Source organism: Malaya genurostris, chromosome 1 (assembly GCF_030247185.1).
Source record: "Malaya genurostris strain Urasoe2022 chromosome 1, Malgen_1.1, whole genome shotgun sequence".
Lineage (NCBI taxonomy): Eukaryota > Metazoa > Arthropoda > Insecta > Diptera > Culicidae > Malaya > Malaya genurostris.
This window is the reverse complement of record NC_080570.1, coordinates 126,610,955-126,616,954: the sequence shown is the minus strand read 5'-3', so window position 1 is coordinate 126,616,954 and position 6,000 is coordinate 126,610,955. Positions and strand designations below refer to the sequence as shown.

The 6,000-nt window shown below is 36.3% G+C and overlaps 1 long non-coding RNA gene across 1 annotated transcript in view; it reads right to left on the bottom strand.

Moving 5' to 3' along the window:
- Nucleotides 1-342: 342 nt before the first annotated feature.
- The window catches only part of LOC131425234 (uncharacterized), an 18,383-nt gene continuing 12,725 nt past the window's right edge, over nucleotides 343-6,000 (bottom strand). Inside the window, exons 2-4 of the long non-coding RNA XR_009228952.1 lie at nucleotides 2,263-2,524; nucleotides 2,141-2,200; nucleotides 343-2,054 (exon numbers count right to left, since the gene is read on the bottom strand). This is a non-coding gene — a long non-coding RNA (uncharacterized LOC131425234). The remainder of the gene's footprint in view (nucleotides 2,055-2,140; nucleotides 2,201-2,262; nucleotides 2,525-6,000) is intronic.

The following is a 6,000-nucleotide window of genomic DNA, read 5'->3' as shown; positions in this document are numbered from 1 at the left end:
GGGATTAACCTTATTTTGTACTAGGACACATAACCAATTTCACTATCTTTACGTTTCGTCTTAGACTTGTCAGTGTAGAGCAGTTCAATTTGAACTTAAACAGTTCAATTTGAATCGCTAAGCAGACGAAACGTAAAGATAGTGAAATTGGTTATGTGCCCTAGCAAAAAATAAGGTTAATCCCTAAATGACCATCTGAATCGGCCAGTATTAGTCGAAACTTGTTTTCGTTCGGCACGTCAGGAAAGACTTAGCACTTCTGTGCTTATACAGGGTGATTTTTTAAGAGCTTGAGAACTTTTTTAAACAATAAAACGCATAAAATTTGCAAAATCTCATCGGTTCTTTATTTTAAACGTTAGATTGGTACATGACATTTACTTTTTGAAGATAATTTCATTTAAATGTTGACCGCGGCTGCGTCTTAGGTGGTCCATTCGGAAAGTCCAATTTTGGGCAACTTTTTCGAGCATTTCGGCCGGAATAGCCCGAATTTCTTCGGAAATGTTGTCTTCCAAAGCTGGAATAGTTACTGGCTTATTTCTGTAGACTTTAGACTTGACGTAGCCCCACAAAAAATAGTCTAAAGGCGTCAAATCGCATGATCTTGGTGGCCAACTTACCGGTCCATTTCTTGAGATGAATTGTTCTCCGAAGTTTTCCCTCAAAATGGCCATAGAATCGCGAGCTGTGTGGCATGTAGCGCCATCTTGTTGAAACCACATGTCTACCAAGTTCAGTTCTTCCATTTTTGGCAACAAAAAGTTTGTTAGCATCGAACGATAGCGATCGCCATTCACTGTAACGTTGCGTCCAACAGCATCTTTGAAAAAATACGGTCCAATGATTCCACCAGCGTACAAACCACACCAAACAGTGCATTTTTCGGGATGCATGGGCAGTTCTTGAACGGCTTCTGGTTGCTCTTCACTCCAAATGCGGCAATTTTGCTTATTTACGTAGCCATTCAACCAGAAATGAGCCTCATCGCTGAACAAAATTTGTCGATAAAAAAGCGGATTTTCTGCCAACTTTTCTAGGGCCCATTCACTGATTTGCAAGCGTTCATGATGAAATGTCAGAGCATACTGAGCAAATAATAATGCATGAAAATCATAACCTCAAAAAATCTGAGCAAATACTAATGCATGAAAATCCTAACCTCAAAAAAATCACCTTTTACAAGTGTGTTGCAAATAGCAATAACTTTACGTCTGCTTAGCGGTTCAAATTGAACTGTTTGAGTTTGCAGTAAGCAGTTTAATTTGAACTGCTCTGCACCGACGAGTCTAAGACGAAACGTAAAGATAGTGAAAGAATTAAGCTTTAATCAATGTGATTATACCATTGTAAAAGTGTAAAAATGTTGCATTTTAAATATTTTTCAAACAAAGTTTGATGATGAAAGCAATATTCAATTGAAAGATGTTCAATACAAATCTTTAAATCCGTCTATTCATTGTTTACTAGAGTGCTTATTTTCCAGAAAAATATTTTCTGCAGCTCGAGTTTGCTTCTTCTAGAAGGCTTGATTCATATTTTTAAATATTTTTTTAATACAGTCATTCACTGAATCGGTGAGGAAACTCGGTGATTACTGTTTCTGCGAAGAAAAATAAAATATTTAGTTTTGATATGAAGTAAAATTTGTAACAAAAACTCGACTGGTAGAGCACAGTGGAGACCAATTAGATCAATTGTGTCTGGGAATAAGGTATTTGTGAACGACTCGCAAAAAACACTTACTCTTCAAAAGATCTATAACAGCCATATCTTTCGCGGCGTTTGATCGTGGTGCATTGGGGACTGCTAACATATTATTCGGAACTATACCAGTCCACGTCCATCGTCCACAGTTACTAAAAAGTGCTTCCAAGCACTATTCCCGGAATAGTGCGAATAGACTTCAAATTTCGAAGCTACATATTGTAAGTTACTCTCACATATTTACATATATTATAAAAAATACAACAACTTTCTTACAGACAAAACTGCTTTTCCTGACTGGCTATAATATCCAGGAATTTTGACACAAATCAAATTCAATTGGGCTTCTACAGTTGTTATTTTCGGGAAAGAAAACAGTAAAGTTAGATTTTTTAACCTTCTTAAGTTATTCAATTTAAAAAAAAGCTCAAACCTCAAATGGCCAAATACGCGTTCAGTCTGGTCACTCATATCAATTAATTCTTTCGGCAATCTATTGGAATTTCAAAACTGAAATTATTGATTTTATTTTGAAACCAACAAATTAGTAATTACCAAAAGGAGAAAGGATAGGAACGAAAATAATCCACGAGCTTGTATTCACTTCTGGTGAAATAATTTTTCAACTTTGTTTTGCGTTTCCATGGTTTCCACGGTTGGCTGTAGCGACACTTACACCTTCACAACAAAGTCGTCCATCGGGAATTTCATTGATTGACAGCTGTTTGATATTGTCATTGAAACGGTACTGGTAGTCTTCTCGTGCCCGTGGTTACCCAGGTAACCAAAACGCCATGCGGGTTGTATTTTGACAACACTGGAAGAAGCGAATGAAAGAAAAGATTCAAAAGAACTCAAAATTAAGTAAAAAAAGTCAAATAAAAGGTAGTTTTTATTTTACGTGCAATCAAATTTTCAGCACTGAAATTCCCACATTATCGAAATGACAGAATGCGTAATGAATTCTTACTCGACTGCATGATTTTTCAGTGCTCGATCGGTTCAGTGCTAGAATTTTCGCCTGAGTTGGCTGCTCGATCAACCTGATTGACAGTGACATTATAAATGTCATTGAATTGTGTTAGTGTAAAATTTAGGCGACTTAAGCCATTTCATTACACTCCAGCTAGAGGAATGGATGATGCTGACTAAGGTAGGCCGTTTTGTTAATTTCCAGCGAATTTCAACAGTTTATGTTGGAATTCTAAGAAGAACTGGTTATTTACTAGTCCTGTATATCCGAAAAACATGAAAACTTCAATGTGTGTAATCAGTTATGTAATGTTTTCATTTAAAAATAAACTGAAGTCAGCACGAAAACGTGCAAAATCGGGAAAAAAGAAGAAGAAGACAAATTGACAATTCAGTCCGCATCTTCTCACTCAATTCCGACTGATTTCCGAATCAACCGGTTGTAGGCGAAATTTATTCGGAATCGGTTGTTGCACTGGAGTTGGAATTGATTCGGAATTCATTATGATTTCCACATGAAATTCCGAATGAAAATTTCTCGCCGATTCGGAATTGATTCGGATCTGATAATGTGGGAAGGAGAAGCATTCAAAACCAGCGATGCCAGATCTTCGGGAATCTCCATATAAATGATTTACGGATTCGTAAATGAAATGCAGGAAAATTCGAAAATTAAGACGAAATGTACGAATTCTGAAGAAGAATACGGAAATGTTTAGCTCGAATCAAGACTTTTTTTTTGTTGGTTCGTTTCTGCTCAAATCGTGTGATATTGGAAACTGAAAAATTGTATTCTTACGTTTCGTCTTAGTTTCGTTAGGTATAAATACCGATTAAGCGTTATACCTGGCAACGTTGATGCCACCTAGCAGTTCAGCATAAACCACCAAGCAGACGTTAAGGCTATTTGTCAAATACATATATATGGTGATACTGTTGGGTCATAACGAGCTTTTTGCCTTTCTTTATAGAAAGGTATTAGAATTGCTGGAAAAACCGACTTTCGAACGGAGCCTCGGAGACCCATAGTGTTATATACCATTCGACTCAGTTCGTCGAGATCGGAAAATGTCTGTGTGTGTGTGTATGTGCACTTTTCGAAGATATTTGAACGCGCTCAATTTTCTCAGAGATGGCTGAACCGATTTGAACAAACTTGGGCTCGTTTGAAAGCTACTGTTGGGCCATTGATCAAGTTCGAAGATCAAATGGCTGTGACTTTTGGTTCCGGAGATATGATTGTATAAGTGACGTAACCGACAAAAAGCGTTGTATTTGAACGCGCTCAATTTTCTCAGAGATGGCTGATCCGATTTTAACAAACTTGGGCTCGTTCGAAAGCTACTGTCGGGCCGTTGATCAAGTTCGAAGATCAAATGGTTGTGACTTTTGGTTCCAGATATATGATGGTATAAGTGACGTAACCGACAAAACACGTTGATTTTTACCGCTCTTATATATATAAGGGTGCCAAAATTTTGGGATCAACTCTATTTTCGTAAAGTTCTAGTGCTCAAAAGTTTAAGCACCTCAAAAAAAGCCTTCATGCAAAATTTGACCTAAATCGGACATGCCTAAGGGGTGCTGCCCGGTGGTAAAAGTTTGACAATTTTCGATCTTGAAAAAGCACCATAGGGGGGAGTACATGAAATTTCCAAAATCGAAAATTTTGTTTGATGCCAAAACTCTTAAAACTGCATAAAACATCGAAATTTAGGGTCATCTCAAAAAAATTTTTTTTTGAAAAAATCAACTTTCTGGGACTTAGAAAAATTTTCATATATTTTCTAAGTCCCAAAAAGTCGACTTTTTCAAAATAATTTTTTTTCGAGATGACACTAAATCTCGACGTTTCATGCAATTCTAAGCCTTTTGGCATCAAAAATTTTTTTTCGATTTCGAAAATTTCATGTACTCCCCCCTATGGTGATTTTTAAAGATATATGAAAATTCCACTAAGTGGACTAAGAAGGCTTTTTTTAGATTAGCATCACTGATTACAAATAGGCAACGCAAATGTCAAGCACTAATTTGGAAAAATGATGCTGACTGTGTGACATAAACACTGAAGCATGCTTTTGTGAACTACTCGAAACAATCTGAATCAATTAGTTTCGAAATTAGTATCCGAAATTATTTAATAAAATTATGAAATACATTTTCATGAGACTGTTATGAAAGAAGACAAAGGCATTATCACACCACTAGGTGGATTAAGAAGGGTTTTTTTAATGAATTTCAATTTTTGCAATGACTGAATGAAAACATATATTGGAGAATGCCTCTCTCATATAACTTACGTTTTCATTAATATTGCTAAGAGATTCTTAAATTTTTTTTTTTTTTGAATATTGAATAAGAACAAAAATATTTGTATGGGCATATATTAACATAACCTTTTCAATTTTAAACAGTTTCAACCCAAGGTAATAAGAATTCTTCGATTTTTCAATTTTCGCTCTAAATGACGTTGACCCTTTCATTTGAGTCTAATTTTATGAAAATCGATTCAGCTGTTCTTGAGAATATGAATGAGAGTTTTGTTTTTGAATGTTCGACTACTATTTCCGATACATCCGGAACCGGGAGCTGGAAAACGGCATAACTAAAATTGGCTCGTTTGGCCAGCAACTAGCATAACTCATGAATTGAAACAGTTTTGAGCCAAATTTAAAAGGATTTTTAGGTTTTTTGCATTATCGATCTATAGACAGATTTCGGTTTCGAGCACACGAGCACTTTTTTGGTACTTACGGAACCAGAAACGATGATCCGGTATACTCAAAGTCAGCGTATTTGATCATAAACGAACCATATCTACCTAATTGAAGATTCATACAGCTATTTGAATGTATTTCGCTTGATTTCTCCGTGTCATGTATAAAACACGCAGTAGAAAATGAAATTTTCGTACTTATCAGCCTGTATTTCCGGAACCGGAAGTCGTGTCCGGATGAAATTTGGTAGTGTTTTATGGAGAGAAAAACTTTTCATTTAAAGCTTGGGCTTGTGAAAATTGGATAAGCTGTCTCTGAGAAAATGAAGTGAACTTGTTTAGCTCATTTTGCACATTCTACCTCGTAACTCCCAAATCGGAGGTCGGATGCTGGAAGTGCTGGCGAAACGAGGTGCAAATTTGTAAAAAAAACTTACTGTTGAATTCATCTAGTTGGCAGATTTTTTTGTCGTGAGTACGGTTTTTTTTTTGTGCACCGTTCGCAGTGTGAGTTTCACTTCAAACAAGAACGATTGCGTCATCCAGATGCTGGTCGTTTGCATTGGAGAAAAATACAACGAAAAGTGAACAACGATGGGGAACAG